This window comes from Equus przewalskii, chromosome 32 (genome assembly GCF_037783145.1).
Source record: "Equus przewalskii isolate Varuska chromosome 32, EquPr2, whole genome shotgun sequence".
NCBI classification, from domain to species: Eukaryota; Metazoa; Chordata; class Mammalia; order Perissodactyla; family Equidae; genus Equus; species Equus przewalskii.
This window is the reverse complement of record NC_091862.1, coordinates 18,935,785-18,962,670: the sequence shown is the minus strand read 5'-3', so window position 1 is coordinate 18,962,670 and position 26,886 is coordinate 18,935,785. Positions and strand designations below refer to the sequence as shown.

At 39.6% G+C, this 26,886-nt stretch overlaps 1 protein-coding gene across 2 annotated transcripts in view; it reads left to right on the top strand.

Annotated features, from left to right (window-relative positions):
• The window catches only part of SAMD5 (sterile alpha motif domain containing 5), a 186,025-nt gene that overhangs the window by 9,514 nt on the left and 149,625 nt on the right, over window positions 1-26,886 (top strand). The gene's annotated exons all lie outside the window — the stretch shown is intronic.

The following is a 26,886-nucleotide window of genomic DNA, read 5'->3' as shown; positions in this document are numbered from 1 at the left end:
CTCATGAACCTTGTCTGCCCTTAGGTGGTTGACTGAGGCATACCATGAAATAAGAAAGAAGTAAGTTTTGATAAAAAATGCATTTTTCTTTTCAGATTATGTAAGTGCTCAGATTCTGGTTCTTCAGAAATATGTTTGGAAATGAATTTTCTTGAAGTAAGATGAGTCAGATGACATGGACTCGGCCCAGGCTGGTCCTTGAAATAAGCAAGAGCTACCCTAAGGTATTTGGAAGAACGTTGTGCGTCGTGAGGGAAGGAATAGCAGGAACCATGATGGTCATGGCCTCTCAAGGTCATTGCCTGTGGAGAGCAGGAAGCAGCTTCGAGTCCTTGGCTATGGCAAAGGCTTATTATTACTCCTACTAGCGCTAAAGTTGAAAGGTTTTTAACAGTTATTTTCTAAATTTTATGGAAAAGATGCTATTTCAGATCAACCACTGATTTGAACTTGGGGAAGCCTGGGAGGAGAAGGAGGGGAATCCTCATTTTCAGTCAATATAAAAACAATTAAGGGTAAATAACTGTGGATCATGCCAAAAGGCATTAAACATACAATCTATCTTATCTAGAGACTAAGTCACATCTAATAGTTGAAAGAGATTTCGTTACTGCTTCTAATTGAAGTAAATGATCTAACGAGCTCTAAAAACCTCACTGTTGTGTTTCCATAAAGTTACATAAATACAAAGTAAGACCTACTTCATTTGGAACATGTCTGGAAAGTCAGGGAAAATAATTGATATGTGTTCTTTATTTACCAAAATCATAGTGAACAGATTTTCCAAATTTTAAGATGTTTTCCCTAGAACATACCATAATTTTATCATAAGACTAGAGATGTACCTACTCTGTTTGACACCCCCAGTGTATCGTTTTTTAACATCCCACAACTATTTGACACAGTGATTTTAAGCAATAGTCATGGCATAATACACAGTAATTATTTCTTGATTTCTTCTTTAGTTTTAAAGCAATTAACAATTAAAATAAGAAATACATTTCAACTTTAAAGTATTCAAATTTAATAAAAATCTCTCATCTATGAAACAGAATTTGCAGTTAACCAAAGTAAAGTCTTATGCCTTACAGTTTGTGCTCTGTTTCAGTGTTTTGAATTTTCAGCCCAAATAAAAACGCCAGCTGGTCACATACGAATAACAGAATTGAAGTAACTCAAGTTTTGTCAAATCATGGTGCTGTTAGTGTTTATTTCAAAGCTATGGAACAGACAGGACAACTTTTACCAACTTATTCTAGAAAAGGGCTCTTGGAACCAAGTCTGTGGGTTGCTGCCAACCGTATAACCAGGAGTTCTCTGAGTGTACTTCCATGTAGAACATGATGCTTATTAAAAGACAGGTAATAAAAAGATGCTAATTTGAATTCAATGTATGTACCATTAAAATTCAACAGTAGTACAACAACTGCATTTAGGCCAAGAAAAGATCTTTTTAGGGAGGAGTGCTTTGTGACTGACGTTGTTTAGAGTTGTCTGTAGGTCTTGTTTATAATTAAACATTTTATTTTGTTTTTAAGGACCCCTTTATTTCCTGCAACTGGGCCTGTCCTTGGAAGACACAGAGAAATGTAATCATTTTAGTTTAAGAGAAGTTGTTTCTTCTATAAAATGGTACAAGTATCTATCTCACAGGGTTGTAGTAGGAATTAGATGGGATAATATTTATGAAGTGGCTTTGTAAATTCTAAAAGAACTCTACAGATTTAAGGCATTCTTATTGATAGTGAATAAATCATTATGTTTATAATAACATTTTGAAAATATTTCTGATTGAAAAGTAAACACACTGAGTTGAGAAAATTCAGAGAACAGAGAAGCAGATTGAGAAGAAATTTAAAATGGTCTGCATTACAATTTCTAACACTACGTTATATTTCTTTAAAACTCATTTATGTGTAAGCCTATCTGTCTTGTACATATGCACAGATCTGGTATTACACTGTATATGGATAAGGGTAAGGCTATTCCTATGTCAGCAGATACCATTTGAAAAATGACTTTAATACAGAGACGTATTCCATCTTAGTTTAGCACCATAATTAATTTAATCATTTTCTTATTGGGCTGAAGCCTTACTCATGTTATTATTGATTATTCTAATTCCTATATTATGTGAAAACATCATGTTTGAGAAAAAGCCTTTCATCGTCCTTTGAATTCGATTTCTTGGATTGCCAGTCAACATAATTTCATATTTGCAGCTTTTTATATTTGTAATTGTGGATTACCTGTTCATGGTGCTGGCCTATTTTTTTCTCTTGGTCTTAGACCACTTCTAGTTGCTTTACAAGAGCTCTTTATATATTAAGGAAAATAATCATTATTGTTTAGAGGTTGCAGAGATTTTTCCCAAAATGTGGTTTACCTTAGAATTTTATGCTTTCTTTTAGGGCAGATCTCCAAAATTTTAACACTGATGAATTACACCTTATCGATAATTTTAGTTGTTTCTTCCAGGCTGGAGGAATATAGAGGGTACAGTCTCAGATAGGATTGAGTTTGAATTCTTTTCTACAATTTACTTAGACAAGTTAGAAGTTGTTTAGTCTTTTAAACCTCAGTTCCCTCATCTATAAAATGGGTATAGAATTCTCGACTGCTTAAGGCTATTGTGAGGAATCAGAGAGGCGGTATATGAAAAGGGTCTTGAAGAATATCTGACATGTAGTAATCACCCAAAACATCTGGCTAATGTTTGTAGTATACGCATAACGTTATGATTGTGAGGTTATTCTCAATATGAAGGCCTTCTCTTAAATTGTTAGTTCATGTCCTTACCATTCTGTTGAGGCAAAGTGTTCTTTTCCATAATTTCAAAAAGCTCTTCAAATAACAGCATATGTAACTTGTTAGTTATATGTGGTATAACTGGTATAACTATTGAAAATATTTCACTCAATTTCTCATTTGCCTTTTAGGTTCTTCTTTTTTTTTTTTTTTGAGTAGAGAAATATAGACAATCGATCTCTATTTTTGTGATTACTTTTATCCTTATAAATCCCTTCTCTAGTCCCAAATCAGTTAATATTTACTTATGTCTCCAATCAACTTCTTTGGTTTCGTTTTTACAGTTAACACTTTTAATCCATCTGAAATTTATTTTGATATGTGATATAAGATAAAGCTCTAATGTTATACATAATCGTACACAGACGATAATTTTATCACCCACTTTACCAGAATTATAGCTTTTATTTCTGTGTTCTGGTCTTATTGCATTGGCTAGAATTTATAGAGCAGTCTTAAGTAATAGTGATAATTAGATATTCTTGTCTTATTCCAAATTTTAATGGAAATGCTGTATTTTGTTATTTTGCCATTGACGGTCAGCCTAAGATCTTCTTCATGATGTTAAAAAAAATCTTTGTTTTCCTAATTTTGAAGGCGTTTTTATTGGGAGTGGATGTTTGATTCTACTGAATATCTTTTTAGCAACTTAAAAACATGAGTCTTTTTCTTCCTGGGCCTAATGTGATGTATTACATGAACAGATTTCCTCGTATTAAAGCATCCTTACATAGCTGAGGTGAAGCGAATAATGAAATGATGTCTTCTGAAACAACTGGAGTGTGAGCAGGAATTTTGTCATCTTACTCCCAGATTATTATGACATTCTTTTACATTACGCATCTTTTCCTTATGAATAATGTTTGACATTTACCTTCAGTTTCGTAATCACTTCGACAATTATTGTCATGATATTATTACAGTTGCCTTCCTGCCGATAGCTTTTTGGAAGTCGCAGTCTGGCTAGATCAGCATGAGGCAGTGACAGCGGTGAGAGGCGGGGACCAGCCCTGCACCCTTGTGGCTTCAAAGGCGATCACCACGTTGTTGTGGGTAACGGTTTAGTTTTCTGGTTTGTCCAGACATTTTGTTTTTGAACCAGAGGGCAGAGACTCCTAGGGGGACTAAGGGTTAACTTGAGTCTCTATTGAGTTTACTGTTTTCACAGCATCTCCTACTCTTCCACTCACTGCCCTCTGCCCCCAACTCCTCGATCAGCTAATCTGCTCCTCCCTGCCCCCACCCCACCCCAGACCTTTTAGTGGAAAATACAGATGGGGCTGCTTGCCAGCTGCTGTGTTAAATTGAAAACACTTATAGAAGAAACTGAAGTGGCATTCATCTTAATTTGAATGTTTGTCTTTGCATAGAAACAACAGCCCACTGTGTAACAAAGATGAAGTTGGAAAACTCTATAAGAAATATTATAAGAAATCCTTGATTGACATTTAAACATTTGTTGACAGGTCAAATAGAATGGTTTTTTAAGATCATTGAAGCAAGCATCAAAGAGGGGGTACTGGAATGGTATGTTTCTGGAGAAAGTACCTATATCAGGTGCTGAATTCAGCTGAGTTTGCAGAAATGGATGCACCCAACACTTCCCAAGCTAGCCATCAATCATGCGCTAAAGATATAGCCACTTTAAAGTAACCATGTATCAACACCGAATGGAACCCTCTGGATTATGAAGTGCTCCTCTGGGAAACTCTTGATTGACAAAATAGTACTGCCTTAAGGAGCAGCAATATTTTCATGGCCAGAAAGTAATAAGGCTATAGATAATCTTTATGAAGAGAAAATATTTTACGTAAAAACCGCCAAGCAATTCTTAGGACTTGCTTCCTACAGGATCTGGTTAAGGTGAGAAGTAGCTCTCCCTAGATGTGAAAGAAAAAACCGATAATTTGATAAGTTGTTAATTGCACCCAAGGTCGGTGCTCTAGTCCCTGTCAATTATAAGGCATCTAAGAAAGGAGGGGATTAGTTGCTCTCTGAGATTGCACAAACCCACCGTGTCTCTGACTTGCTTAGGCTTACACAGTAGGAAAAGAATTCAGGATATGCATATTGCATCCATTATAGATTAGAGTTGAGCCAGAGGGTGTGCAAGGTAATTTACTCTTTTGAGACTTCCTTCATTACAGAAAGGTGGTGGAGAGTTGGAGTTAGGTTGGTGACATTAACTTTGAGTTTTATTGCTGTGTCATTTTAAATCAGAGTTTTTACTGCCACTTCTTGGCACAGCAATTTGGGCCAGTGTATTTATCTCTGTTAATATGATCCCTTATGTTGATATACTTATCTTGAAAATGGTGGTGAACTGAATCTTCTGATCTTCTTCTGACCGTTTATTAAAACTCTGTGACAGTCACATGCTTGAGCTGCTGAGCCATATTAGTCCTGCTCTCCGACAGCAAGGATGATATTCTTTATCACCCCAACATTGCTGTTTTGGGATGCACATGCTAAATTATATTAAAAGTGATTTGTCGGGAAAGGAAGAGAGTGATGGTGTTCTTGTGAGAACAGGCAAATTGAAAAAGCAAGAACTCCTAGAATGGTGAACTCGATCTGTATTCTGAAAGCGTTTCATTGTGCTTTGATTTTGTTAATTGTGAAAATTAGACTTCTTCTTAATTCCACCATATATTAATTACTTATGGATATGTTTGATTTTCCTTTTCACTTCTGGAGGGGACTTCTCTTCTTGCTTGAACTGCCTCCCTCTCTTTCCCCATGGAGTTTCGAAAGCTAAAATGTTATTTTCCATTCCCACCTAGATTTACTTTTTTAGTCAGACTTCCACAAGTTAGGATAGACTTCCTACTGTTGGCGGCCTCTTCAGATATACTATAAGGAAGCAGCTTTGAAATAGGCAGAATAATAATAGTGATAACAGTTTATGTTATTTATTGAATGCTTTACCACAATGTTTTTTCGATCCTCATAACAACCATCTGCGGGAGATGTTATTTCTGCCATCTCTGTTTTATAGATGAGGAAAATGAGACTTACAGAGCTTAAGTAACTTATCCAAAGTCACACAATTAACAAATCTCATTTGAAAACCAGGTGTACTGACCCCAGAGCCCATGGTCTTCATCGCTGTGCAATTCTGCCTAAAAACATTGCTTTGTGGGATTTGGCTGTGTCTGTCTTTTGGTTCATGAAAAATAGATGTGGAGTAGGGAGTGACTACGTCCTACAGATTTTTATTACTTTTTTAAAAAAATAGGATACTAATTAGTGTAAATTTCAAAGCCATTATGATAGAATGAATCCATATTTTATATTTGATTTAAGACAAGGAGAATTCCTTCATTCTTTCAACACGTATTACAAATATTGATCAACAAAAGGGGACTGGAAAGAAAGTCCTATATAAATTAAATCACACCAATTTGGTGACAAAAATTCCTGGTAATCTTGAGCATCCGCTGATGAAGTGATCAGCAATCAGTAACTATAAATGATCGCTACTGTGTTACATACTGTGTGTGCATACTCTGGTTCTCTTTGGTTCAACTTTTCATGAGTTTCTGCCATGTTCATGACTCTGCTAAATCTAAACCTTGTGATTTCACTTCCTAAGTTCTTAAGATCCAAGGCTTTCCTTCCTTTAGACAAGGTGGAGAATAATATGGGAAGCAGGCATTTAATCACATGATTCTTTTCTTACTTGGAATACTTCCTGAAGTTGAGTTGAGTGGCTTTCATAGCCTCCAGCGCAGTTTTTGCATATCCATAATGGTGTATTTGGTGTTTGAAGTGGGATTTGCAAATAGTTGAAAGTCCTTTGGGTAGACAAATTAGCTAGTGGGTAGTCCTATTTTTAGTCCCAAATCCCAAACATTCAAATAAAAAACGAAACAAAACAAAAATATGATTACCAAGTGATCAGGCTGGTTTTCTTAGAATTGTGCCTTTCCAGGGAGAAATGAGTCATTAATGTCTTGATCATCTATGCAGCTCCACTGTTGTAATAAGCATAATCTCCCAACAAAAATTACTTTTAAAGGTATTTTTTTTGTTGCGTATATGTCTTGATTTGTTTACTTTCGTAAGCAAATTGTTTGTAGTAAGTATCCCCTTTGCTTAGAGTCATGTATTTGAGTGGCCTTATTTTGCTAAAAATTAAGAATAAATATTTGAAATTCAGTGAATAGCAATTATAAACTTGGGAAACAGCCTGTCTTCTAGGCCGTAATTGTGAAAGAGGGAATTTGCCTGCTCTGAAGAATTAGTTGAGGTATTGTACAGTTCCAGTAAGACTGGGCTCATGTTGCATCTGTGAGCATGACATGTGTGTTTTATTGGGAATATGCCTAGGATGCCTTCAGATCATTTGAATGTGAAAAAAAAGACTCACATACTGAATATGAGGCTTAATTTTGTTGGAAAGGAAGGAAAGGAAAGTTTCAAAATAATGAGAAAGTATTTGGTTACAATTTAATGTCCTATAGGATCAATAACTTGTATTAAACAATATTAAACTCTAGAGGTCTCCTTTCACTTAGGGTGTGGAAAGCCTCAAGAAGACAATGCTCCCATTTTAACCCTGAGAAAAAGATGGATAACCTGCAATGTCATGCCTTTTTTCATCCCAGGAGAGACTTGAGGTCTAAAGGCAGTCAGGTGACCTAGTTTCCAAGGAGCGAAGGGACAATCTATTTTTTTTTGTCTTTGGCAGGGCCCAAGAAGGAGGATTCACAGCCATCAAAGCAGATATGAAGAAAGCAACTAAAATTTTTGTGAGCTTTCAAAGGGTAGTAAGGGCTAGTGTGATAATTTCAAATTCCTAGGAACCTCAGACACAAAGAGGATCTGTGTCTACCTGCCACACTTTCCCAGAGGCCTCCACTGCATACTCATGAGAAAGTTAGGAGCAGGGCAGGAAACAAGAGAGAGCCCTTCAGTGGTGCCGGTGCATAGGTCATGATCAACTGCCCCTGGAAGATAGGCGCAGAATCCGCCAGCATCCCAGAACTCCTGTCATAGGACGCAAAAGCTGTTGTAGGCAGGGGATGGGCAAGAAACCTGCCCAGACACCTCGATCCAGGCAAAGATTGGCAGCTGTTGGGATGGGGATAGAAAATATACTCTCCTAGCTCTGCACTGATGCTAGATAAATCCACCAAAGGAGGGGGCAGGAAATCCACTTATGCCCAGGATCTGAACTGATCCTAAATAGCGGTCTGCCACAGCTAGGGTCTTGGACCCAAGACCCACCAACAATACAAGGTAGAGACTGGCTGTCATTCACAGGCAGGAGAGGGAGGAATGCTGAGAAAGCCCTTACCTCTGAAGCTCAGGTGCACAGGGTCTGTCAAAGACAGAGGCTGCTGCAGGAGAATAAAGAAAACCCCTTTTGACCCCACCATGAGACTTGCCTGGAATAACAAGCATGGAGAGAGGCAACCTCTTTTGTATGGGTATGGAGCAGGAACACTAAGAAGAACCCTCTGTTACCCCAGACCTCACCCTAAACACAAGGTGCCTGGAAGCCCCTGCTGGAGGGATTCACAGTTTTTGCTGCACTGAAGGTTACTATAGCAACAACAAAACACAAACCCACCTCCACTGCTCTGGGTAGACTCAATTATTCACAGCAATAGCCTGACAACAGTAGAGCCATGCGCATTCCAGAAGTAAATTCAGTTTACCTCAGTCTCAGCTGTTCTTTTACATACAATGTTTTACATTGAGTCAAAAATTACAAGATATGCAAAAGAAAAAGGAAAAAAAAGAATTGACCTATCAAGAGAAAAAACAGTCAATAGAACTAGGTCCAGGAATGGCCAGGATGTTGCAACTCTCAGAAACTTAAAATATGGCTGTTAATTATAAAAAATATACCATACTAATGTAAAATGTTGATAATAGGGGAAACTGGGTGTGAGGTTATATGGGAACTCTCTGTACTTTTCATTTTTTTTGTGAATCTAAAACTCTTCTAAAAAATAAAGTTTACTAAAAAATTACATTGTTAATGAATACATTTAAAATATATTGTTAAGAAAGTAAAAGGTCAAGCCACACACTGGGAGAAAGTATTTGCAAAACATCTCTCTGAAAAAGGACCAGTAACTAGAATATATAAGGAGCTCTTATAATTCAAGAAGAAAATCATTTCAACAGGAAAATGGAGAAACATTTGGACCTACACCAAAGAAGATATATGGATTACTGTTATGCACATGAAAAGATGTTCAACACCATTAGCCATTAAACAGATGCAAAGTAAAACCACAATGAGACACTATTAGAATGGCTAGAATTAAAAGTCTGTCAAAACCAAGTGCTGGGGGCCTGCCTGGTGGTGGTGTGGTTAAGTTCATGCAGTCCACTAGGCAGCCTGGGGTTTGCTGGTTCAGATCCTGGGTGTGGACCTATGCACCATTCATCAAGCCATGCTGTGGTGGCATCTCACATAGAAGAACTAGAAGGACTTACAACTAGGATATACAACTATGTACTGGGGGCTTTGGGGAGAAAAAAACCCAACAAGTGCTGTTAAGAATATAAAGCAAGTGTGACACTCATACATTTCTGGTGAGGGTGCAGGATTGTCCAACCACTTTGGAAAACAGTTTGGCAGTTTCTTATAAAGGCGAACATAAGCTTACCTTGCAATCAGGCAGCCCCACTCATAGCTGTCTACCCAAGAGACATTAAATGTATGTCCATAGAAAGATCTGTATGTGAATATACATAGAAGCTTTACTTACAGTAGCCCCAAACTGGAAACAATCCAAATCTTTATCTGCTTGTGAATGGATAAACAGACTGTCGTATAGCCATACTATGAAATACTACTGAGCAAGAAAAAGGAAGAAATTACTGATGCTTGCAATAACATGGCTAAACCTCAAAAGCATTATGGAAAATGAAAGAAGCCAGACACAAAAGACTATGTAGTGTATGATTCTATTTATATGATGTTCTAGAAAAGACAAAACCATAGTGACAGATAAAAGATTAGTGATTGCCATGGGCTGGGCTGGAGGGATGGGAATGACTTTAAAAGGGCATGTGGAAAATTTTTGAGATGGTGAGAATGCTGTATATCTTGATTGTGGTTGTGGTTACATGGCTGTGTACATCTGTCAAAACTTCAGCTGTAGAGATAAAAAGGGTAAATTATTGTATGCAAATTATAACAACAACTCTGTTCCAAAATGCTGTTAAACTCTAGAAGAGCATATAGTAGGTTCTCAGAAAATGATTTAAAATGTAATTTAAGAACCTTTTGGCAATCTCTATGATAATGCTATGCTGTCTGAGGGACCTTGAACAAGTTACCCTACTTCTCAGGATCTTAGTTTCCATCTGTAAAGTGGAATAGCAATCCAACATATCTCATATGAAATTTCTTGTGAGCATTTAGTTAAATAGTACATATAAAGGTCTTAGAAAAATTCCCAGGACATAGTGAGTTCTCAAATAATGTTATCTGTGATGCTACTGATGTTGCTTTAGCTTTTGTGTGTAATAGGGGACTGAGGTGTTGGATCTCCATGTGTTCTTGATGACCTGAAGTAAGAACTTGGATAAATGTTACTATTTTACCTCAAAATGTTTCCTTGTGCTATTGCATAGACTCATTTCCACATTCTTTCAAAATTGTTTTTTGTGCACTCTGTATGTCACACGTTGTGTGAGGTGGTGGAATTACCTTGAAGAATAAAACTCAATCTGTGCCCTCAAGAGCTTCTTGTGACAACAGACCAATCAGTGGGGTTACAGTACATTGACTGGGATAAGTACATGAGTGGGCGTGGGAGCCTCTCTGGGCGTCCGGGGAATAGGGGTCTAATCTGGAGGGCAGGAGACTTTATGGAGGAGGTGATGATGTGGCTGACCCCTGAAGGGGTGTGTGCTGGTCATCCATTTGGCCTGTTTGGAAGTGGGAATACATTTTTGAAAGTCCATGGAACACTAATACAGAAGGAAAAAAAAACTTAGAAAAAGAGCCAGCTCTGTGTAATAGTATTTAATCTTTTAGTAAAATCAGTTATCTCCAAAGCATAGGTAGCTAGAGGTTACAAAGGACATGGTTCTTTTCCCCATTTGTGACTTGGCACTGTTGTTAGTCACAATGGGGAGGTCAAACTTAAACCACAGCCATCAACCTCCTAAAGAGAGCAGTTAAGATTTTAATTGAGGTGTGAACCAAGGTGGTTGATTCCTGCGTGGGCAAAGTGGCAAAGTCAACTGAAGCCTGTGTCACAAAGTTTGATAGAGAGAGAAAAATCTGTCAGCCTGTGTTAGAGAAGTGCTGGATATTGTCAGTGTCCCTGAATGTGCTTGACAAATTCTGCCTCTTTAGTAGGATCAGTGTTGATAGGCTTAGCTACAGGTAGAAAAGCACAACAAAGAAAGCCAGCACGCCTTCTGGAAAGCTAGATGGTTTTATCATGGTGATTAGATGTCAATCTCTAAATCAATCTTAAATTTCAACAAGCAGGTACAGGTCCAACCTTTTGGCCATTATCCTTGGATTTACCCATAGAGACCACACCTGGCTGCCTTTTGACATTTCATTAGTGTCACTTACATGCCACACACTCCAGATGGCCTGCTGGAGATGAATTCCTTGGGCAGAGTTTGGGCATGACGAAAGGAGTTTGTTGCAATTCAGCTAAAAAGCATGAATGTTTGCAGAGGGAATGGGGAACAGTGTTTTGCAGAGAAAACACTGTAAACCCAGAAATTTTTAGGCTTAGATTTAATGAGTTTCTGCACCTTAGCATATTACTGATGATTATTAATTAATATTATTAATTACATTCCGCAAATATTTATTGAACACCAAGAATGTGCAAGCACTCTTAGGTGTTAGGTGGGGAATTCAGAGGTCAGTAAAGTCTAAATTGTGCTCTAATGAATTTATAATCTAGAGGAAGACCTGTATCTATATTTTTATATTTGTATGTGTATCTGTATCTATACACATGCGTGCACACACATACAAATACATCCAGAAATCCGTAAATAGTAAATATGGATATAGGTAAGTATACATAACATTTCAGTATGAGATGAATGCCAAAATGAAACAAACAGAATTCTGTGGAAGCACCAAAGAGAGAACTGTTCACTTTGGGGGTTTGGAGGATCTTTGGAGAATAACTGCAATGTGAAGGGTAGATAGGATTTCACTAGCCAGAGCCCCAGTGTGGACTAGGAACTGGAAGCTGGGGGAGCTAGACTGTGAGTTCTACAAAGATCTTGTCTATTTAATAAACTTTTGTGTATTCAGCACCTTGCTACAAATATTTGTTGAATGAATGAATGCATGAAACAGCATAATCAAAATCTGAGAATAAAGAAAGTGCAAAATATGGATTGGTGAGTGGTCCACCATGGGTGATGGTAGGATGGGGGCCAGTGGTTATACGGTGTAGGGTACAGCGTAGGGCTGGGCTGGGTTCTTGAGGGACTTGCCTGTAGTGCTAAGGAGTTTAGGATTTATTCCGTGACAGGGACCTGTCAGATATATTTGACCTGCAGAGTTGCCTAAACCTATTTATTTTACAAAGCTCCTTCATACTTTTACCATTCTTTGATTTCTTTCCTGTTATCTCCCCACGAGTTCTTAATCTCTTTATCCACAAGCACCCAGTTTATCGTGTCCCACCCAAGCCTCCATCTCAGGGTTTTGGTTTAAAAAACTGCTACATTGCTCCAATGGTAATCAATTAATTTTCCTGTTTTTATTGGTGAGAACGTATAATTCAGGAGTGGGGTGTTCCGGCAAGGGTTGTACATGGGTTTCATTGCTGACTGTCTTAGTCTGCTCAGGCTGTCATAACAAAATGTCACAGACTGGGTGGCTTAAGCAACGGAAATTTATTTTCTCACAGTGCTGGAGGCTGGAAGTCCAAGGTCAAGGTGTCAGCAGGGCTGGTTTCTTCTGAGGTCTCTCTCCTTGGCTTCTGCGCATCTCCCTGTGTCCTCACAGGTCTCCTCTCACTCTGTGTGTTGCCTGCGTCCTAATCTCCTCTTCTAATAAGGACACCAGTCGGGTTGCATTAGGGCCCACCCGTATGACTTTATTTTCCTGTAATCACCTCTTTAAAGGTCCTATCTTCAATACAGTCACAAATGCTAGGGGCTGGGACTTCAAGATCTTACTTTTGGAGGGGACACAGTTCAACCCATAATGCTGACCTAAGGCATTCCAGCCATGCTATACCACCTGACAGGAAGTCATGTGGTGGACATTTAAGTCAATCGGGATTACATGTGCTTGGGATCTGAGCTTGAATCTAAGACGTAAGGTGGCTAGCTACTCAGAAGCCGATGAAGCTAGATTGTTGCCTAGTGATAGTGATCCCTTCTGAGGAGCTCAGTCTCTGCCAAATCCAGGAGTGGTCCATATTACAATAGTTTTAAGTAAGTTTGGAAAGGATGATCATAAATCCATAACATGGCATATGACATTTACCAGAGAATCGCCAACTAAAGCAGTGCTGAACAGCACAGGTGATGAGATGCCAGGCTCTCAAGCCAGATGCAGTGGGCTCCATCACCAGTGACCTGTGTGACCTCAGGCAGATGGCTTCACCTTTCTCTGCCACTCTCTCCTTACCTATAAATGGAAGATAATGTTTCCTACCTCATGGGATTGTTCTGAGGATTAAATGAGAAAATGTATGTCAAGCGCTTCGAACAGTGCTTGATACGTAGTAACCACTCAGAAAGTTAACTAATCGAATCTGTATTCACTGTTAGCTGTCAATAAAGATGAAAATGGTAGATCTATTCATAGGCATGTTAGCAATAGAACTATTAGTAAAATATTAGTCTTTGCAGCCGTATTTATATCAACAGAAGGAAATTTTTCTCATATATTCCAAATGTTTTTAAAATATCATAAAGATTCTTCTTGTAACCTTATCAAATAAAGTGTACTTTTTATTCTTGTGTACACCATAGTGTTGGTAAAGAATAGCTTTCCTTGGTGTTAATCCAACAGTTTGATGAATCCTAGTTTAAAGGTAACTTAGGTGGGTTTATTTTCTAGAACTGACCATTTGGTTCTGTTAATAAACTTTAATTGTCTTGCTTATGAAGTATACACACAAATAAGTTATTTCTTTGTGTTTTTAAGATACACAGAGTATTTGGGCGCCATTGTCCTTCATTGTAGGTAATATCCTGGGAAGTGGCCCCCTCCCGCCCCCCTAGGAGTTTTGCATAAAGGAAGGGTAGCACTCGTAGAAAATGCTGAATAAACTCATCAGGAATGATTTTCTTGAATCTTTTGTACTTTCTGCCTACCTTCTCCACCTTGAATGAAGCGGTTTATTATTAATGCTTTTCATACCACTTATTTTGCTGGTACTATACTCATTTTAGAACATTTTGAAATACCTAATAAAAATGAGTTGGGTATTTATAATTACTTTGTAATACAAAGACTGTTTTGAATATTATCATAAAATAATTCTTTCAGGGTTTTCCCAGTTTATACAATGCAAATGGTAACTGAGATCCTTATGATTTGTATCGTGTGTCTTAAAGAATAAAGGTAGTGAAAAAAGTTTATTCGTTTTAGACACGGGTTGAGAGGACATTCAAAATATTATATATGGTTGGGACTCTTCAGCATTTTTTCTTAGGGTAGTCTTTGTGTTTTTCCTTTTTCTCCCCAAAGCCCCCCAGTACATAGTTGTATATTCTTTGTTGTGGGTCCTTCTAGTTGTGGCATGTGGGACGCTGCCTCAGCATGGTTTGATGAGCAGTGCCATGTCCGCGCCCAGAATTCGAACCAACGAAACACTGGGCCGCCTGCAGCGGAGCGCACGAACTTAACCACTCGGCCACGGGGCCAGCCCCCAGTCTTTGTTTTTTTTAAGTGGACTAGTCTACCATATACAGGGAAGATGTTTTTCTGATATTTAGGTTCTGCTTAAAAAAACAATAAACAGAACTATCAAAAAAACAGATGAAGTGGTTTTACTGCAGGAAGGGAAATATTTGTGTTTGAGATTTCTCTTTAGTAATAACTAACCTTAGATTTTTAACTACAAATAGAGGCGATGTTACCAAACCAGGTTCGTTTTTGCCCGCCACCCAGAAAACCAAACACCAAGATGACGAGATTGCAGCAGAGAGAGGGTTTACTCACAAAGCAGCCACGCAAGGAAGTGAGAATATGAGCCTCAAATTTGCTTCCCTGAAAATAGGGACTCAGGGATATTTATGGGATAGGGGGCAAGGTGGTCTGAATGTGGGGAGAGGTGATTGGAGGTGAGGAGAGGTGAGGTAATTGATGATCTGTACTGCGTAGTCAGACTCCATGCCTCTTCATAGGACCCACGTTCACAAATGATGGCATTAGCATGATCTGAGGGTGGAGTTTTTAGCCTCTTGACGTCAAAAGATTGCCTATCGGACGTCTCCGTGGGCCCGGTTGATGAGTTGGTGATCTCAACTGGCCTGGAGCAGACAAGAAGTTCTAATTCCTGGAAAATAGCTCACACACCCATTACCGTGGTGACCCAGGCTCCAGGGAGATGTTATCCACAGGAGCCTAGTAGGAGTCAGATAATATATTGCCTAAGCAGCACAGTTAACAAGGAGTGGGTTAAACAGCTAAAAAGCTATAATCAGTAACTGCAAAAGGAAAAAAAAACTTTAGTTCCTAGCTACTTAATCATCAATGGCTAACTCTCTGCTGGTTTCAATCCCTCCTATTCTTTGGTCATTCCTCATTCTTGAGGGATTTGGGGCAATGACCGATCTAGCTATTTCCTGCTGAATCAGGGCATAGATCTGGGTTAGAGGAATGAAACTGTTTAGCACTCATTTGGAAATATTCTCTTGTTCCAAGCTTCATGCTGACATTTTTGTATTATTAGAATTTTGTTTCTTGCTCCACATCTAAAACATCTAAAAAGCATATTTTATAATTAGATGTCTGACCAGAAGGATTGGAAGTATAGACAACCCAAATTTTAACAGTCCCTGAAAAATAGACCTAATCCCAGTGGGGCCTCCATCTCATCTCCAGGTGGGGTAGCCATCTGGTGTCATTCCTGATAGTCTTTGTTTTACTGGATATGCATCAGAGACTGGAGCAACAGCCTATACCCTGATCTTTCAGTCATCATTGATGATAGTCATCAGTGCAGACTCTCTGCGTGGAGGTCATCACAGTCCCAAGGAACTCAAAAGAACAAAGTTTTCAACTTATAGCAGCGGAGAGGGTCCATAAAATCTACAGAGCATGTCTGGGTTAGTAAATCAGAGGTCATTCAAAGTTACGATATGGTTTCTTTTTTACAATATGCCTTCCCTTATGTCAACCTTGTGTTGACAGGTATCAGTGATATGGACAAGAATTGCATTAATATTAGCGGAGGAATGTTTTGGGGCCATAAGATAACTTACCACCATGCTGTGCATGTGCGTGTGTGCACACATGCCCATTTTGCTTGTTGGCATTTACCTTGGGGCAGGGCCTGTGTGCAGTCCACAAATGGCAGGTGCAGGCAGCTTGTTCTAAGTGATAGGGCACGTCAGTTCTCATTTCCTTTCTGCAGAGAAGTACAAAGTGAAGTGGCCTGCATTGCCCTCTGGAGCCAACCAACTCCTTCCTTTCACTGGCATCTTGGAGACATGCCATCCAGCCCCAAACCCTGCCTCCTCGGCCACAACTGCCTTGTGATTTTGTTTTTGTTTTTTAAATCTTTGTGGTTATTGTTGAGGATTGTGTAATTAATTTAATAAGCAGAACAACCAGTGAGACGCAAACCTTGCAGACAAAGGACTTGCTGTAAATGCTGAGAATTGCCAACCGGGAAGACAGAGGGGTGCAAAGTGGCTTGGGGTGGAGTTGAGGAATTAGTGAGATGTGGGGCAGGCCAGTGGTTCCCACACACCGGAGAAGAGTCAGGTTCTGGGTTCTGAGCCCTGGGCGTTTTGCATAATCAGCCTCCTTTGCAATTTCTGCTATTTGATGTCTTAATCTGTTATCCTGAGAACTACAAAATCATGGTATGCAGATCCAAGTTAATCCAAGTTAACCTCTGAACTTGACCTCCTTTCGTTTAGAATTAACCTTATTTAAAACTGTAAACTACTGTCTTGACAACGGCACATTAAATGGCTTTTTGTTTTATAAACAGACGTACACCTTTTTTTTTTTCCTACTGTAGATCCTTTATAGCTTGAGAAATCTACATGAAAAAACAATATTTATTTCAATTATCCCAGGACATTTAAACTTTCAAGGATTTAAAAATAATAGTTTTTTCCTTTTTCTTTTCAACTTTAGAGATCAAGGAGGTTCCTTAGACTCTAAAACACTCAGTTAATTTTTGTTCTGATGTTTTAGAAAAACACTTTAATCTTGTTTATGTGAATAAAGTCCAGTCGACGTATGAAATCTACACTAAAGTCATAATAGTCAGTTATGATTATGTAAATTGTAGAAGTGAATTTGACTAAGCATTTCAAATATACAGCCTGAAATTGCAGTGTTTAATTGTAATCTTAGATTATTAGCAGGATAATTGATGTTTTAAGTCTGTTTAGTTCCATAAAATGTGAAGGCAGGCACATTTCTTATTCTTCTCTTCAGCCCCAAGGCCGGACACCATGCCTGGTGCCTGGCCAGCACCCAGGGCATGTCACACTGAGTGGAGTTCACACTAAAAGGACACTTGCTTCCATTTCCATCTTGCTCATTAATGTAAATAAACGTATCAACCAACATTCATGTTAGAATGATACTCGTTATTATAATATAGGTTGGCTTCCAATAAGAGTTCAGCCCACATCAACAAAAGCATTCTGGGAGAATCAACGGGAGATATGGAATTTGCAATAAGGGACATTATAGAGTTTATTGTCTTTTGTAAATTGTGTGCTACACATCCTTTCTGTAGTAAAATTTATAATAAATTTATGCATGTGTATGTGTGCATACATCTTTTTCTCCCTGGAGAGCCGGTTAGTAAATATTTAGCAGCCCCCCACTGAGGAGGCCTTTTTATTACAGTCGCTTCTGGATTTGGGGTAGTAAAGGTTAACGGAAGTTCTTCTGAGTGGAGATTTGAAAGAGCGTCATATTTTACTCCCCATGCTGTCCCCACTGCAGTGCAGCCTGGCCCTAGGAATGGACAGGCTGCGGCCGGGGAAGGAGTCTGGCAGCCCTGCCCAAGGCAAGGTCGGCACATTCAGAGCTCAGCCTCCAATGTGGGGTTCCAGAACAATCCGTCGAGCCCCGGGGCAGAGCCAGGTCTTACGGAGATGAAGCTCAGAAAATTGTGGGGACCCTTTTTAAGGAACAGAACACACAATTAGGAGAAGGCCTGGGAAAGCCCAGGTAGGAAGCCCTGAGGCTTCAACCTCAGGGTGGACCTGCCTTTAATCAAGCAAGGGGAGCGATTAGGAAATCAAACAAGCTTTCAGGCCGAGATCAGAAAGACAGATGTCAGGATTCGTAAGAACGTCAGTGGTGGCGGAAGACAGTGAGAGAGTCTCTGGGCATCCAGAAGGATGAGGAGCCCCGCCCGCAATAGAGAAACAGAACCAACAGAGTGCGTGTGTGTGTGTGTGTGTGTGCGCGTGTGTGGAGAGAGAGAGAGAGAGAGAGACTGATTCTGAGGACTTGGCTCATGCAATTGTGGGGGCTGGCAAGTGTGGCATCTGCAGGGCAGACCAGCAGGCTGGGCACCCACGGAAGAGTTGATGCTGCAGTCTTGAACCTGAAGGCAGTCTGGAGGCAGAATTCCTTCATTCTTCCTTCTCAGTGGAGCTTCAGTCTTTTCTCTTAAGGCCTTCAACTGATTGGATGAGGCCCACCCACATTATGGAGGATAATCTGCTTTACTCAAAGTCCACTGATTTAAATGTTAATCACATCTAACAAATATCTTCACAGCAACATCTAGATTGTTTCTGACCCCACAACTGAGCACCATCGCCAAGCCAAGCTGATGCATTAAATTAATCATCACAAGCCCCAGTGTGAGTTCTCAGCCTGGACCACAACAAGGGGCTAGGACTGCAGGTCACCTCCTGCCACAGTGTGGATGTGGCCTGCCTTGAATGGGGGAGAGGGACAGCCAGCAGAGTGTGGCAGTCAGATCCCTGCTCTGCCATTGGCTGCTTTAGTTTTGGGCCCGAGGGAGGCGAGCCCTTTACCTGTACAGCTGGAGTTTCCTGCTGTATAAAGTGAGAGCGTTTATAGAGACCTGCCACGTCAGAGGTGAAAGGATTGGGCTTTTCATTGTTTCTTTTTCCTGTAGAACCTTTTTTGAGGCACAATCGTATAAGGAATCCCAAACCTGAAATCAGAGCTAAAAGTGGCTTGTCTGAGGGAACGGATGGGGCAAGGAACAGGAGCCAGCTCGCCTTCCCTGCTCCCAGCAGCCTGGGGACTGGTGGAGTGTGGTTTCAGAACACTGACCCGTGTCATTCTGCCCCTACTCCCCATCCCAGTTTTTTAAACCAGCGTCCCAAGACTGTAGACTGACAAAATCAAGATTTGAAGTCACATTCCTTCTAGCTGCAAAATTCTTTTTCTCTGTTGAAAGATGTGTATTTTGCCTGGCTTGCATTGATTTGCTTAAACACAAACATCCATCTTGACATCTAGAAGCATTTTTACAGTTTCAGATGAGCGCATCGTGGCTGACAAGACTCCACTGCTGGAGACAGTTCCAAGGACAGCAAGGTCAGAATTATAGACCTTAATGAACTTATGTATCAGTGAAAAGATTTTAATTTTTTAAAAATTTACCGAGTCTTCGTATTGGTGTTTTTGTGTGTTTGATTTTCATAGAGCCAATTTGGATTTAATGACCAGAATATACAATATTTAGGTCTAAATAACTTGAAAAAGGACATCTAGGTCTAAAATCATGGAAGTGTTAAGTGTTGAGAATTATGGACAATTTTCTTTAATATTTCAGCACTAAGATATGGTCTCTATTGATGAATTTATAGGTGATAAGAAAAGACAGGGTGCCCGGCTCCGTGGCCGAGTGGTTAAGTTCCTGCGCTCCACTGCGGCAGCCCAGGGTTCGGATCCTGGGTGCGGACATGGCACCACTTGTTAGGCCACGTTGAGGCGGCGACCCACGTCCCACAACTAGAAGGACCTGCCACTAAGATATACAAGTGTGTACAGGCGGGGTTTGGGGAGATAAAGCAGAAAAAAAAAGTGGCAACAGTTGTTAGCCGAGGTGCCAATCCTTAAAAAAAAAAAAGAAGGTTGGCAACAGTTGTTAGCCTAGGTGCCAATCTTTAAAAAAAAAAAAAAGAAAAAGAAAAGACCGGAATTTGTGAAATATGAACTGCACAAGTTAAGTGATAGTTTAAGGCAGCAAAGATGGAAGTCAGGATGGTTAGTAAATGAACTAAGAGTTTGGAATAAGAAGAATGAATTCTTCAGAATGGGGTGATTGGGAATTTATAACACAAATGATGGACTTTGAGTCAGATCTAGATATGAGTTGGGAGGAGCAGTAGGGGCTTTCCAGAAGAATCTAACATATAAGCACACATGTCAAATGGGAAAGGAATGTTCTAGGGAGAGGAAAATCCTGTCCTTATAGAGGTAAAATTAAGATACCCGATGGAGATTAAGGCCCATAAGATGCCAGTATACTGTGAATAGAATATTATAATGTATGTAATTTATAAAAAGACTCCCTATGGTGGCACAACCTTATTATGAGGGAATTGTTAGTTTTGAAGGGCTATAAACTCTATTGTGGCCATCAGGCAAATTAGTAAGAGTCAATATATAGGAAATTTGATTTTAATAGGATGATTACACTGAGGCTCAGCTGTATGATGTAGATAATAAATAGTAGATCTGCATGCATGCATTCATGTGAACTCCAGAATTTACAGAATATTTTTAAGAGGCAGTTATTAAATCATTAGCCATTAAACTTACACAGAAAGTTATGTTCATAGTATCGCCACCCTTCAAAATGGCTTGGTGACTCATCCTGTGTTCATTTCTCACATGCACACAAGTAAGAATGTTGTCCTTGTTACTCTTTGGTAAATTTAGTGACATCCCTTTGTTATTTTTAGTAAGGAGATTAATGCTGATGTTGCAATGTCTGTGTCCCCATTACATGCCATTGGGTGAGTGTGGGAGAGAGTGACAATGGTTCGGGAAGGGATGTACATTTAATATCCTTTTGTGGATGGTATATTCTATTTTATTTTTCCATTTTATTTTTATTATTTTCGGCATATTATGGTTTGCTTTAGACATGTGAAATAAGAAAGCATCCACATAATTTAGCTCTAACATTGACTCTCCAAATTTGGCAGTGTGAGATGCTCTTTCTTCTTGCTCTAGACAAAGCAAATGCTTTCAAACTTAATTCTGAATAGCTGAAATTCTTTGGCAACAAAATAATTCTGAATACGAGGAGAGAATTTATGGATTTCAATTAGAGTTTGTAGGGTATCATAATTCCAGTTTTATATTCCATGCAGTTCAGTGTTTTGGATTTTTAATGGGGCCAGTGCAGTAATAATAAAAGTGATTCAAAATGCACCCAGTAATTACCGAGATTTGCTGTTGCCTTTGCATTAAAAATGATGATGATTTACGCCCAGTGAAATTGCGGTCTGTGGCTCTATTTAGGGTGTTCTTGCTATTAAGCTGCTTATTAGTTATGGTCAGTGATTTAAAGCTTAAGAGCTACATTAGAGGGCTGTAAAATTATTTATTCTTTAATAGATAATAGTAAATTTGAAACAGACGTTAGGTTAATTATAATCTTGTACATTAAAGAATACGTATTAGCCCTTTGTCTCTGCTTAGGTCTTTTGAAAATCATTTTAAGTAAATGGAAAAATGGGTGACTGGGTTAGATGGCCTGTGTGTTCACTTCTGCCTCCTGGGTTATAAATAGTTAACACCTTTTCTGAATGATCAGGAAAATAAGTTTTACTTCTCATTGTGCGTCCTTCTCTGTGTTAAAGAAATGCGAGTTTTCATTTTAGACTTGTCTTTATTCCAGATTGATACTGCTTAAATTAGCCTGAAAAGATCAGAGACGTAGGCCTTTCTCCTGATTTGGGGGTGGGGCTTTGAGGGGTAGAGATATAGTTAAGGATAATTACGCTTAAATTGGCATTGCAGGGGCCGGCCTGATGGTGCAGCAGTTAAGTGCGCATGTTCCGATTCAGCGGCCCGGGGTTCGCTGCTTCGGATCCCAGCTGTGGACATGGCACTGCTTTGCAAGCCATGCTGTGGTAGGCGTCCCACATATAAGGTAGAAGAGGATGGGCATGGATGTTAGCTCAGGGCTAATCTTCATCAAAAAAAAAATATAAATAAATAAATAAATTGACATTACAGGAAGGAATTTGTCGTTATTCTTATTATTAACAATTATGTGTACATGTGTAAACTTATATGTATATATACAAAAATATCAGGATTTATATGCTTCTCATTGTCGTTTTATGTAAGACAGAAATCATCTAGTGTGAGTATCAGGTATGTCAGAATATGAATTTCTTGTAACAGTAATTAAATTTGATATTCAAATTCCTGTGTTGATGCTCTTGTATAATGCTTGGGTGTTGTACTAAATCAAGAAAAAGTCTAAGATAAAGAGATTCTGTCTAAACCTGTTAAATCAAATGAAAAGATATATATGTATTATTCAGGATGAGTTAATATTTTTAAGCTGTGCTGCAGTAACAAAATGTCAGCCCCTTCCCTAAATCGCAAAGCCTTGACATAACAAATACTTATTTCTGGCTCCTGCAAGGTCCAGTGTGTGTCAGTGGAGGCTGTCTTCCATCCAGTGACTCAGAGATCCAGGCTCCCTCCATCTAGTGGCCTGTCACCTCAACACATGGCCTCTTGAGGGTCAAGAAAACTGAAGATTGGCTTGGGATATTTTTTAAGAATGTGGCCTGGAAATGACTTCTATTATTTCTACTCACATCTCATTGGCCAGAACTCCATCAAATGTTCCCAGCCTGTTGGTAGAGGAACCTGAGAACAATAGCCTGCCTTTGTGCCAAGGAAAAGCAAAATCAAAGGGTATTAGGTGAGCACACAGTGTGTCCTCTGTTGCAGGATGTAAATGCTTCTGAACTGTGTGTAATCATGTGAATTTGTAATTGGAAAAATGCCATAAAGGCATGCCATCTTTTAAACCATTTCACGATCTCCCCTCTCTCCTCCACTCCATGTACTAAGAATTGGAAAGAAAACCAGTTGGTTGTACCCAAATTCCTATCACTTGTGGCTTGTCGCATTTTTGTTGATCCTAGCTGTTCTGCTTCTTTCCTTCCTTTTGAGTAGTTCATGGTCCAGCACAAGCATAGCACCACAACTGGGCAGGGAAAGTGATTCAGTATGATTTCCATTAGTCTGTCCCACATTGGGTCCTGCTTTTCCATCACTGACCCGACCCTGCCCTCCCTCTCCCCCAGGGAATTCCCTTCCTTTCCTTAGAATTAATGGTGTGCATTCCGAAGGTGGGAAGGAGCCATTATTTAGCTGTTTAACAGTAGAGCACTTCAGTTGATAAAGCTGGTTACATGTTGTGTTAGTTTTCTATTGCTGCATGACAAATTACCACAAACTCAATGACTAAAAGTCACACCCGTTTGTTATGTCATAGTTCTGTAGGTCAAAATTCTGGGCAAGCTGGACTACTCAGGGTCTTCTAAAACCAAAGTCAAGGGTTCAGCTGAAGGACTGGGGGCAAATCTGCATCTAACCTCGTGTTAGTTCCTTGAGGTACAGACCAAGGTCCCCATTTCTCTGCTGGCTGTTAGCCATGGGCCACTCTGCTTCCAGAGGCTGCCTCCGTTCCTTCTCGTGTAGCCCCTCCATCTTCAGTCCAGCAGTCGTGAGCTGAGTTCTCTTGCTCCCAATCTCTCTGACTTCCTTTAACCAGAGAAACCCTCTGCCTTTGAAGGACTAAGATTAGATCAGACCAACCCAGAGTAATCTGCCTTTTGTCATACAATGTAACCTGATCCTGGGAGGGACATCTTGTGGTGCATTCACAGATTCCACCCACATGAAAAGGGTTGGACAAAGGCAAGAGTCAGTGGAGTCATTCTTAGAATTCTGCCTCGTGTACATGTGTCTACCCAGGATAGGTTAGAAAGGAAGTTTTTGTTTACTGGAACCTGTATTTTTGCCCAAATACAGATTTTAAAGGTAGGAAATCTTTCTACAACAAGAATTAGATGTGGGTAGGGGAAGATGGGTGGCAGGGATTGGTGAGGAGAGAGTATGAATTTTCTTTCAAAGGCTTCGTGATATATAGAAAATACTTAAAAGCAGCTTAATTTAGGTAATGGTAATATAAAATATCTTGCTTGATTTTTAAATTAGCTGCAATCATAAAATTGCATTTAATAAATACAAGAAAAAATATAGTAATGGCCAATTAAAAGAGAGATTTTATGGGGAATGGGAAGTGGAGCAAAGGCACAGAAGGTGAAATCTGTTCAAAGATCTTAATAGAGTAATAATAGCCCTTATAGGATAATGTAAACTATTACTAAAAACTGTATTATAGTTTTACATAAGTGGTTCAATCATTTTCTTACATGGTTGTCCACTCAGAAAGACCATCATTTATAGATTAACACCCCACCTCTCACTATATCATGTGACTGTTTTACTATCTTTACAGAATGTGACCTAATTTGAAATTATCTTGGTTATTTACATGTCTAGTTGTTTATTCTCTGCATCCCTCATCTCCTTCCTAAAGTGTATACTCCCTGAGGGGAGAGACATTGGCTGCCTCGCTTTTCACTGTAAGCGTCGGGCGTAGAACTGTGCTGTGCACATCATGGGTGCTCAGTGAATAGTGATTGAATGACTAAATGAAGGAAATGGTTGCCACTGGTTGCCACCATCAAATTAAGTAAACGCCTGGAGGTCACATTTTCCTTTCCCAAATATGCATTCCCTTTATATAAACGAGGCTTATCCAACATCTTGCCTCTTGGTTATTTCATCTGACACAATTCTGATGCTTCTTAAGTTTATAGAAAGAACTGGATATTTCTGGTCAGCAGGCTGGCAAATCAAATGCTCTAACTGTAACATGCTTATTTACAGTTGTACTTATTAATGAATTAAATTGTATTTTTTCTTGTCAGTGTCGTGCTAACCTAGCTATTTAAGAATGTTTCTTTATGTTAGGTTGGTAACATTACAAAAACAGATTTTCAGGAAAATATATATACTTTTCATGTAACTTGAATATAAAATTATGACCATATAATGTTTTCTATCCACTTTACCCTGGAATGGGAATACGGAGTATTGAAGCCTAGCCTCAGCTCTTGTCGTTAACTTCCTTAGAAGTCGTTCCATCTGTGATTTCTGAGAACTGTCTCAACGTCGACAAAGTGAAGACATTCACAACATAATGCTTTCCCCTGAGAGATCCCCTATGCTTTTTTTTTCTTTCTTTTTTTCCTCATTAGAAAAGGATCTGCTGGAAAAGAACTGCTGTCTTTCATTGGGACTTAATATTTCTAAATATTAGATGGCCATGTGCTCAGAGAAAAGATGGTGCTGTGAAAGAATTTGCACAGGGTTCCGTAAAGAGAATTGTTCCTCCTACCCTTGGCTTTTCTCCCATGAAAATGAAGGCACACTGTGATAGATTTTATTACTCTCCTCCATATTCCCTTCCTGCGTTGCCTCTCTCTGTGGAGTATTATAGGTCCCAGCCCTTTGACCTACAAGTAGACACATGGCATGCTTTGGTCAATGAAAGGTGAGTAAAGTGATGTGGATCCCTTCTCGGCAGAAGCTTTACAAAACTGTGCATGGTTCACAAATTCAATCTTTTCCCTCAAGTCACAATAACTGGCAATGTTCCTGATGGAGACTCTTTTGTCAACTTTGGTCCTGGAGTGAAGAAAAGCACAGAACCATAGCAGACCCACCTTGGATGAGTAGCATGAGTGAAACAGAAACGTTTGTTGTTGTAAGCCATTGAATTTGTGGGGTCGTTTGTTACTGCAGCATCAGCGGCCTATCCTGACTGATACACATGCCTGATACTTATGTGCACCAGTTCAAACCATCTTGGCCTTAATTTGTATTCCACCCACTGCTGAGCAAAGAGTTTTGCACAGGCTTCAGCCAGCATCACTTGGATGCAGCCTGATAGCTCACTGGCTTAGGCTTGTGCTTCATGCTTTCTGTCCAGGCACTCCTGATTTTGTCATGCACTCATGGGATCTGACCAGGCACTCAGGTTTGTAAACAGGAAGTGCGGGGAAATTTACACCTGCAAGGCAAACTTTGACAAATGGGCAATGGAAGCTGAGGGATAAATGTTTCCCTCGTTCTTCTCGTACATCAATGGTTCTGAGATGCATTTCCCAAAGCTCCTCGGAAGGTCGTACATAACTGGGCAACACGTCACCCAGTGGCCAGCTCCATAATGCATCCTTGTGTTGGCTTTCCCGCCTTTGTTTCAGTCTTCCTGGTCTTCACTTCTCCTCTCTGGGATCACATTCCCGAATAAACTGTCTCAGGCTCTGTTTGCTGGGGAAACAGGACTCATCGCCAGTTAGACCCTCATTTAACTGAACCAATCAGAACATTATCCACACCAGGGTGAAATATTTAAGTAATTCAGCAGCGTAAAGGATTATTCAGTGCATTTATAGAAACTTGGAAACCACAAACACTTGCTACTCATCCTGGAAGTTTTTGTTAGATTTAGTTATTGCAAAAATAAGACCTCCCTCCCACACACATGGATGAATCTCCTGTCGTTAGTTCTCAGTCCGTCCTGATGCCATCACACACAGGTCTTGGTTGGGAGGAATCCACGTTTTTTGAGATTCAGTGATTGGTTGAATAACATGTCATTAGGCAAATGTTCAGGTGTTAAAACACAGTTGAGATTTTGGTGGTTCTGTAGTACCTTGTTGCCCTTCCACTCCAGGTTGCCCGTCCACTGACAGTGCCGTGAGGGACATTTGTCTGGCATCATGGGAGATGTCGCCTTGTTTAGGAATTTAACTGTCTGAGTTCCCATAGCGCCCTGGCTCTGCTTCCTCTTCGCCCCCTCA